This window comes from Nansenia antarctica (assembly GCF_963989245.1).
Source record: "Nansenia antarctica genome assembly, chromosome: 7".
NCBI classification, from domain to species: Eukaryota; Metazoa; Chordata; class Actinopteri; order Argentiniformes; family Microstomatidae; genus Nansenia; species Nansenia antarctica.
The window spans coordinates 39,418,834-39,428,833 of NC_137677.1; the positions used below are offsets into that span (position 1 = coordinate 39,418,834).

The 10,000-nt window shown below is 51.5% G+C and overlaps 1 protein-coding gene across 1 annotated transcript in view; it reads right to left on the bottom strand.

Moving 5' to 3' along the window:
- Positions 1–10,000, bottom strand: part of LOC308162595 (nck-associated protein 5-like) — a gene marked incomplete at its 3' end in the record, with an annotated part of 69,550 nt that overhangs the window by 43,450 nt on the left and 16,100 nt on the right. The gene's annotated exons all lie outside the window — the stretch shown is intronic.

Here is a 10,000-nt window from a genome sequence, read left to right on the forward strand (position 1 = left end):
GTGAACAAGTGTAACAGTGTTAGTGAACAAGTGTATGAGGGTTAGTGACCAAGTGTATGAGGGTTAGTGACCAAGTGTATGAGGGTTAGTGACCAAGTGTATGAGGGTTAATGAACAAGTGTATGAGGGTTAGTGAACAAGTGTAACAGTGTTAGTGAACAAGTGTAATAGTGTTAGTGAACAAGTGTAATAGTGTTAGTGAACAAGTGTAACAGTGTTAGTGAACAAGTATATGAGGGTTAGTGACCAAGTGTAATAGTGTTAGTGTAACCAGGGAGTAGCTGAAAAGGACTGTATACTTTTAGGAAAGGGCTGGTTATCTAACTAAGGGAGCTAAATAGGCAGTATAAGAGGATACAGGCAGGGGGCGACAGCAAACCGTTAGACTAGCAGTTAAGGTCGTTAGCATTAGCAAGGGAACTAGCATTAGCATTAGCCTTCAAACCACTAGCATTAGCATTGAAGCTACAAACAACTAACACACGGTATTACAGATGAACAACACATTTATTACACGACGGTGGTATACATCCCCATATATACATTCCCACCCGGCCGGCCACACACACTCTCAATCACTCACTGACAGTCTCTGGCCTGAACAGGCCTATAGTCCAGTGGCGTGGTGCGCGTCGAGGCCTGGTTGACTGGCATGTGCGTCGACGAAGTGGTCCGCGTTGAAGCTCCGCTGGAGTCTGTGTTTGCTCGTGGAGACGACGATTAATGTCCAGCTGGCGTCCCGCTTGGTCCCACGGTGAACAGCCGGCCGCTGGCAAGACGGTCCAACGGGAACACAACCAACAGGCTACAGTGGCTCACTCAAGATTCGCTTTTCCTGGCGTCTTCAGTTGCTGCACGGTGTGCTCGCTGCTGAATCCACCATCTTAGATCGGCTTCGTTGCTTCTCTCGTTCTAGTTCTCTCTCGTTCGGCTTCTCTACACACACTCTGACTGACTCCGCCCTTCCGGCTCTTATATACCACCACCGAACGTAGCATCCGGGTCACAGACACACCCCGGATACTACGTCATCAAACATATGCATAAAACATTACAAGAATAATACATATACTTCACGAAACGTATATAATTGTATAGAAAATAACAAAGGAAATACTAGGGGCAAAATAGGGCTGGTTTGGGGAAACTAAACTGGCACTAAACTGTGGGCCTTCACAACAGCCGCCCCATGAAACCCTCGGTTTCAGTCAACTAAGAAGGCACACTGGCTAGGCTGCTCTAGCAGCGTGAAGTAGGAGGTGAGAGTGTCGACCACTCTGCCTGTCCGCCAGGCGGCGCGCGGAAGGGACTGGTCCATCCCCAGTACCACGGCACCTTCGGACATCTTGTCTCTCTCCCTCAGCAGAATCTTCTGCTTCTCCTCCTTCTCCAGGGCGCGGATGTGCTCCTCGAAGCAGATCAGAGCGTCTTCCTGGTCCATGTTCTCCAGCGCCTCGTACTCAACGAAGGTGGGGTTGTCCAGCAGGTACTGCTGGGCCTCGGACCAGGTGGTGCAGTGGGTGACGTTGGCCATGTTGTCCAGAATGCTCGTCAGCGCCTCACAGTTCCTCTTCCTGAGCTGCTTGGCTTGTTCCTTCTCCTTCTTAGCCTGGTAGGCCTTAAACACTTGCTTCTTCTCACTCAGCTTGGGCAGGGCGCTGTAGCGTGGGTCGTTGATGATCATTCTCATGGTTTGCTCCCATGACGCGTCGGATGAACCACCATCCTCCTCCAGAAGCTCTTTGAAGGCCTGCTTGGCCTCCTCTTCTGGGTTCCACTTTACTCTCTTCTTCGCCAACTTCGGCCTTTCCTCCTTGGAGGCGTCTACAATACTGGCTGAGACTTTCATGGCTGACGTGTACTCGACGGAATTGACGGGTGCGTCAATGCTGACCTCGGCCACGTGAGGGTGCATGGCCACCTGCAGGTGTTCCTCGGCAACAGCTGTTGCCGCCATGGCACGGTAGCGCCACCACCGGGACTCCTTAGTCTGGGAGTTGTAGTAGTAAGGCTTCCCATCCAGAGACTTATGCTCTGTCCACAGAGACTTCTTCCTCGGTTGGTCATCCTGTGGTGAACCATTTGTGGTACTAACTGTTCCAGGTGCACTGGCAGCAATAGATTCCACTCCAGGCGGTCCGGTTGGTTGGTTTGCTTCTTCGGTTCGGACATGGAGGGATGACGTAGCTCTCCCGTCCCTCTCTCTCCACTCGGTAGCGCCTTGGAGGGCCCACCCAAGCGCAGTCTTAACAGCCATCGGGCAGCCTCGTGGTCCTCTCAGCGGAGGACGGAGCGACACGATCAGTTCAGCGTTGTCCGAGCCGATGAGAAGGGTTGGCTCCGCTCCTTCTATCGGATGTAGGTCTACTCCCCGTAGGTGGGGATATCTTGCGCGTAACCTCTCCAGGGGGTAGTCGTAGCGGGAGAGCGCTAGCTGGTCGGCGGTGAAGACATTCTGAAGCCGATGTCTATCCGACGGCCGCCCCGCCGGGGAGATAGAGAAGTTGATTCTCGCCCCGGTGACCTCTTTAAGGTCGCGACGTATCGTGCGCAGAGTCAGCTTCTCCGCAGTCCCTTGGAGCCCCAACTGGCGCACTGCCCCCTGGAGAAGGATGGTCCGTTCCGACCCGTCGTCTAGAACGGCGTACGTGTCGTACACAGCGTTGTTGTGGTGAAGTCGGACCTTCACCACCTTCAGTAGAACCTTGGAGCCGCTGCTCTGTGGCGAGTCTAGGTAGTAGACAGGGGTTTCCTCTTCCGGTGCGCGACCGGACCTAGGGCTTCTGTTGCCCTCCGTGGACCTGGCGAGGGAGACCTCGTGTAGGATGTGGAGGTGGACCTCCTCACAGCGGTTGCACTTCCTCCTCAAGGTGCAGTTCTTCGCCAGATGGTCGCGCCCACAGTTCCAGCACCTCTGGTTCTTCTCGAGCCACCTCTGCTTGGCCTCGGTACTCAGGTTGTTGAAGTCACTGCACTCATTGAGCCAGTGCTCGCTGGTGCAGTACGGACATGGCGGTGGACCTCTCCGTCCCTTTGGAGGGGGTTGAGAGGAATCCTTTCCCTCAGGTCGGGTGGTCCTCTCTCTCCGAGGCTCCTCCTCCGTGTGCAGCACTCCTACTGGGCGTCCTCTGTTCGAGCTCGGCCCGTCCCAGCGGTCTCCCTTCTCCCTCTCCTTCTTCGGCTCAGCGTAACCCATGGCGTCTACGTTGGTGTCATGCACTTCCTCCAGTAGGAACTCCGCGAAGGCAGCCATGCTCAGACCCAACTTCCCGGGGTGACGAACGCGCTGCTGTCGCCGGAACCTCTCCTGCCGGAAGCGTGGGATCTTGCGGAGCAGCCGCTCTACGTTGGAGGTGCTGTTGATCTCGCTGGCGCCAGCTGGGCCCTGCGTCTTCAGCATCCCAACCAAGGTGTGCACGCGGAGCGCGAAGTCATCCAGCGCCCGGTCATCCTTGATGGGGGCCTGCTGTTCGAGGGCTTGCAGTTCAGCAAGGGCGTGGTTCCAGGGACGACCGTAGCGGGCATCCAAGTCAGCGAGCGCTCTGGTGTAAGGTGTCGGTGCGGAGGCATGGGCCAGTACCATGTTGTGGGCTCTGGGGTTCCTCACATGCTGAAGGAGAATCGCATATTTGTAGGACTCGGAGCAGGAGTTGTCCAAGAGCGTGTCTAGGCAGATGCGTAGCTCCACATACTGGCTCCTGTCCTCGTCCTTGAAGAAGGGGAACTTGGGTCCCTCCACCTGGGGGAACATCCTGTAGTGGATCATCGGTGCTGGAGTGACGGTCTGGGTGTCCGGCCTGCATGCATGTTGGTGCACTGGAGGACCTAGGGGTGTGCTACGCTCTTGGGGGATGACTCCCCCCCCAGGCAGCGACGCTGGCTCCCTCTGGGCCGCGTAGCGGTCGGGTCCCTGGTCCTCTTCCTTCCAGGTGGTCAGCTGGGCCTGTGGTTGGACAGTCCTGGCGGGGGTCATGGAGCCATCGGCGGGGGGTTCAGGAGATGGCACTCGAGAGGGCCGTGCGGATGATACTCTGGAGCTACAGGCCGACGGAGTTCTGCTGATGCACACGTCGCGCATGGTCTGCATCATTTCCTCCATCTTCTCTGCGTGCAGTTGCTCTCTCGCCATCTGCCTCTCCGCCGCGCGTTCCGCCCCCTCCATCTGGAGGCGCTCGCGCTCCATCTGGAAGCGTTCCCGTTCTAGCGCCTCCTGGCGCTGGAGGCATTCACGTTCTAGCGCCTCCTGGCGCTGTCTCTCCGTCTGGAGGCGGTCGCGCTCCATCTGGAAGCGTTCACGTTCTAGCGCCTCCTGGCGCTGTCTCTCCGCCGCGCGTTCACGTTCTAGCGCCTCCTGGCGCTGTCTCTCCGCCGCGCGTTCCGCTCCGTTCATCTGGAGGCGTTCGCGTTCTAGCGCCTCCTGGCGCTGGAGGCGTTCACGCTCGAACTGGAGTCGTTCCCGCTCTAACGCCGTCTCGGCCTGTTGGCGCTCCCGCTCTAACGCCATCTCGGCCTGTTGGCGCATATATTCGGACAGCGCGGCACCACTCCCTCTGGAGTGCAGGCTATCCGCCCCAGAGGCAGAACTGCCCACGGAAGCCCTGGACCGGTGGGAAGCCACTGAGCGGCAGGAGCTAGGTCTCGAGCGCGCCGTACTGGGAGGCAGATCGTTAAGGCTGAGGCCCTCCCTCTTCCGCCCGCAGGCGCTGTCGGACCGGGCCTCTCCTTCCTGTTCTTCCGCTTCCACGGCAAAACCCTGCGGTTCTGCCATCTCATCCTCAGGCTGGTGCTCTTTGAGGGCTGTCTCAGTGCTAGCCACCTGCTCGCCGGCGGACACCTCGGCCTCTCCGACCACTGTATCCCGTGGAGTGCGCTCCTCGCTACCACTCAGTGAGCTTTCAAGCTCAAGCTCATACTCCTGTAACCTCGGAGGCAACCGCGGGACTCTCTGTGGTCGTGGCTCTGGCTCAGGGGGCGGAGAAGGGGGGGTAACTGTCTGGTCTGGTTGGCTGCGCTCAGCCATGCTATCACTACACTACCAATCCGGCTCGAAGGACCAAATTGTAACCAGGGAGTAGCTGAAAAGGACTGTATACTTTTAGGAAAGGGCTGGTTATCTAACTAAGGGAGCTAAATAGGCAGTATAAGAGGATACAGGCAGGGGGCGACAGCAAACCGTTAGACTAGCAGTTAAGGTCGTTAGCATTAGCAAGGGAACTAGCATTAGCATTAGCCTTCAAACCACTAGCATTAGCATTGAAGCTACAAACAACTAACACACGGTATTACAGATGAACAACACATTTATTACACGACGGTGGTATACATCCCCATATATACATTCCCACCCGGCCGGCCACACACACTCTCAATCACTCACTGACAGTCTCTGGCCTGAACAGGCCTATAGTCCAGTGGCGTGGTGCGCGTCGAGGCCTGGTTGACTGGCATGTGCGTCGACGAAGTGGTCCGCGTTGAAGCTCCGCTGGAGTCTGTGTTTGCTCGTGGAGACGACGATTAATGTCCAGCTGGCGTCCCGCTTGGTCCCACGGTGAACAGCCGGCCGCTGGCAAGACGGTCCAACGGGAACACAACCAACAGGCTACAGTGGCTCACTCAAGATTCGCTTTTCCTGGCGTCTTCAGTTGCTGCACGGTGTGCTCGCTGCTGAATCCACCATCTTAGATCGGCTTCGTTGCTTCTCTCGTTCTAGTTCTCTCTCGTTCGGCTTCTCTACACACACTCTGACTGACTCCGCCCTTCCGGCTCTTATATACCACCACCGAACGTAGCATCCGGGTCACAGACACACCCCGGATACTACGTCATCAAACATATGCATAAAACATTACAAGAATAATACATATACTTCACGAAACGTATATAATTGTATAGAAAATAACAAAGGAAATACTAGGGGCAAAATAGGGCTGGTTTGGGGAAACTAAACTGGCACTAAACTGTGGGCCTTCACAACAGTTAGTGACCAAGTGTAATAGTGTTAGTGACCAAGTGTAACAGTGTTAGTGAACAAGTGTATGAGGGTTAGTGAACAAGTATATGAGGGTTAGTGAACAAGTGTATGAGGGTTAATGAACAAGTATATGAGGGTTAGTGAACAAGTGTAATAGTGTTAGTGAACAAGTGTAATAGTGTTAGTGAACAAGTGTAACAGTGTTAGTGAACACGTGTATGAGGGTTAGTGAACAAGTATATGAGGGTTAGTGAACAAGTGTATGAGGGTTAATGAACAAGTATATGAGGGTTAGTGAACAAGTGTATGAGGGTTAATGAACAAGTATATGAGGGTTAGTGAACAAGTGTATGAGGGTTAGTGAACAAGTGTATGAGGGTTAGTGAACAAGTGTATGAGGGTTTTAGTGAACAAGTGTATGAGGGTTAGTGAACAAGTGTAACAGTGTTAGTGAACAAGTATATGAGGGTTAGTGAACAAGTGTATGAGGGTTAATGAACAAGTGTATGAGGGTTAGTGAACAAGTGTATGAGGGTTAGTGAACAAGTGTATGAGGGTTAGTGAACAAGTGTATGAGGGTTAGTGAACAAGTATATGAGGGTTAGTGAACAAGTGTATGAGGGTTAGTGAACAAGTATATGAGGGTTAGTGAACAAGTATATGAGGGTTAGTGAACAAGTATATGAGGGTTAGTGAACTAGTATATGAGGGTTAGTGAACAAGTGTAATAGTGTTAATGAACAAGTGTATGAGGGTTAGTGAACAAGTGTAATAGTGTTAGTGAACAAGTATATGAGGGTTAGTGAACAAGTGTATGAGGGTTAATGAACAAGTGTATGAGGGTTAGTGAACAAGTGTATGAGGGTTAGTGAACAAGTATATGAGGGTTAGTGAACAAGTATATGAGGGTTAGTGAACAAGTATATGAGGGTTAGTGAACTAGTATATGAGGGTTAGTGAACAAGTGTAATAGTGTTAATGAACAAGTGTATGAGGGTTAGTGAACAAGTGTAATAGTGTTAGTGAACAAGTGTATGAGGGTTAGTGACCAAGTGTATGAGGGTTAGTGACCAAGTGTATGAGGGTTAGTGACCAAGTGTATGAGGGTTAGTGAACAGTATATGAGGGTTAATGAACAAGTGTATGAGGGTTAATGAACAAGTGTATGAGGGTTAGTGAACAAGTGTATTGGTGTTAGTGAACAAGTGTATGAGGGTTAATGAACAAGTATATGAGGGTTAATGAACAAGTGTATGAGGGATAGTGAACAAGTATATGAGGGTTAATGAACAAGTGTATGAGGGATAGTGAACAAGTGTATGAGGGTTAGTGAACAAGTTTAATAGTGTTAGTGAACAAGTGTATGAGGGTTAGTGAACAAGTGTATGAGGGTTAGTGACCAAGTGTCCACCAGGAGTGAAAGGAGGAGTAATGTAACACAGCTTTTAGAGGGCCGTGACCTGGTGGGTACTGGGAGAGGAACACTAGCGCAGACCTCTGACAGACTGACCCAGGCAGCCAATGAACAGGAGGGGCAGGGTTACAGACTCAGACAGCCAATAAACAGGAGGGGGAGGGTTTCTGACTCAGGCAGCCAATGAACAGGAGGATGAGCATTTCACTTACAGTATGGTACAGCTTGAAAACAACAATGTTTTGACCCCAAAAATATCATAAGTAAAACAACAAATAAGATTGACAAAGTGCACTTATTCATATGTGTATAATGCATAACTGTGAACATTAAAACGGGTGAGCCAGCTCGTGCTTACATAACCAGAGAAGTTGCTGAGCCGTGATCATGGCCTCAAACCAAGCATATTAAAACACTTAATCAGCCTGTGAGTAAAGAAAAATGTTATGTCTTTGCACTCGATCGAATTTCAGGACCCTCCTTTCATGACTTTTCCTAGATATGTGCGTTCTACCACCCAGTATCGTTACGTTTTCAAAATCACATCAGGATAAGCTAATATAAAGCTATTTTGCCGTTTTTCTGTGTAGGAAGCAGGCTAAAATTACAAGCGGCCAACTAGTGGTCGTTGTGTGTAAATAGCAGCTTGAGCATTGTAACCCTCTTTTAGTAGGTAAAAATGCATGGCTGTTCTAGTGTTAAGGTTGCCAGTTTTCCATGGTTGTTTTGTTTGTAGACGCCTCTTTCAGTCCACAAAGAGGCAATGGTGAATACTAAAGTGCAATTGGGTTGAGTTCAGAGAGCATACAGCCACGGGCTAAGCGCTATTATGGAGGCGTATTGTGTTTGTTCATTCACATCTCCATCTCCCCACTGGACCACACAACACTGTCCAACTCAATACATCACACATGAGGCTCTCGCTCTCTATATATATCTCTCTATGGCTGGCCTCAGACAACTACATTACACATCAGCGTAATAATAACGCATGGTCCTCTGTAGCTCGGTCGGTCAAGCATGGCGCTAACAACACTTAGGTTGCGCTTAGGTTCAATTCCCCGCTGGGAACATATATAGTGACACATGTATGCCCTCACTGCAATGTAAGTCACTTTTGGATAAAAAAAGCATCAGCTAAAATGGCATATATTATAAGTGGAGCTGTGCTTGGTGTCTAATGTAAGTATGACATTACCACTACTGCACTATGCAACTATGTGTACTACATCACTGTTTCACATACACCTCTATTAGACTAGGCTCACTCTCTCTCCGTCTCAGCCAAGGCGAGGCTGGTGGAGGTAGACATTTGGGAGGACGGGCTCATCGTGATGCATGGAACAGAGTTAGGTACGATGATGATGATGATGACGCCTTCCTCTGATTTCTACCTTACAAGTTAGATACCATTCCTCAATCCATTCCACGCCTTACAGTACGATGAGCCCGACCTCTGATTTCTACCTCCACCAGCCTCCCTCTGCATCTCTGCCTGGGCTCAGTCAGAATGCCCTATTGTACATCCGATCTTGTCACCTTAGCTCACCTCCATGGCACTGACCACAGACCAGATCACTTTTGTTTTTCTCCCTTCTCTCTCTCTCTCTCTCTCTCTCTCTCTTTCCCTTCTCTCTCTATCTCTTCCTTCTCTCTCTTTCCCTTCTCTCTCTCTCTTTCCCTTCTCTCTCTATCTCTTCTTTCTCTCTCTTTCCCCCCTCTCTCTCTCTCTCTCTCTCTCTCTCTCTCTCTCTCTCTCTCTCTCTCTCTCTCTCTCTCTCTCTTTGAGCCACTCACCCCATGCGTTCTGTCCATCCAACACCAGCGCGTCGCTCCTTCCGTCTACACAGGGCCAGCATCATAGTGCACATGTTCCTCACGTCCATGTACAGCCAGCGAGACATGGTTCTCTATGTCCCCATGTGTCTGACTGACTGACTGACTGGGCATTTAGGGGTCTCCGCGATGTCTCTCTATCTAGGCCAGTCAGGAATAATGTGAGCCTGAGTGCTCCCGGGAATCTGAAAAAACGGCCTGTTTCAGTTTCTCCCCTCCCCTCCCCTCCCCTCTGCTGTGTCCCAGGATTCCAACCCTCTGCTCGTTCCCGGTGTTCCCGGATGGACGATCGCCTAACAAGGAGGCCCCTGTGTGTCTCTCCGCAGTCATCCTACCCCATGACTTGGTCTGGCCTGGGAGGGATGATAGAGTGGGGGGTCGGGTGTAGTCTGTCTGTCTGTCTGTCTGTCTGTCGGTTGGTCTGTCCGTCCATCTGTCCGACTGTCCGTCTGTCTGTCCATCTGTCTGTCTGTCTGTCCAACTGTCGGTCTGTCACAGACGGACAGATGGACAGACAGACAAACAGACTTACAGAGGGACGGACGGACAGACCAGTTTGTCTGTCTGTCTGTCCATCCGTCCGTCCGTCCGTCTGTCTATCTGTTTGTCGGTCTGTCTGTCTGTCTGTCTGTCTGACTGTCTGTCTGTCTGTCTGTCTGCCCTGTCTTTCAGGCTCTTGGATGGAACTAAAACCTTTTGTCGACATTTCAGATGACTGTAGATAGTCAGCAATCAAGAGTGACAACCAGACAAACATTTCAGACAGATAAGCAATAGCA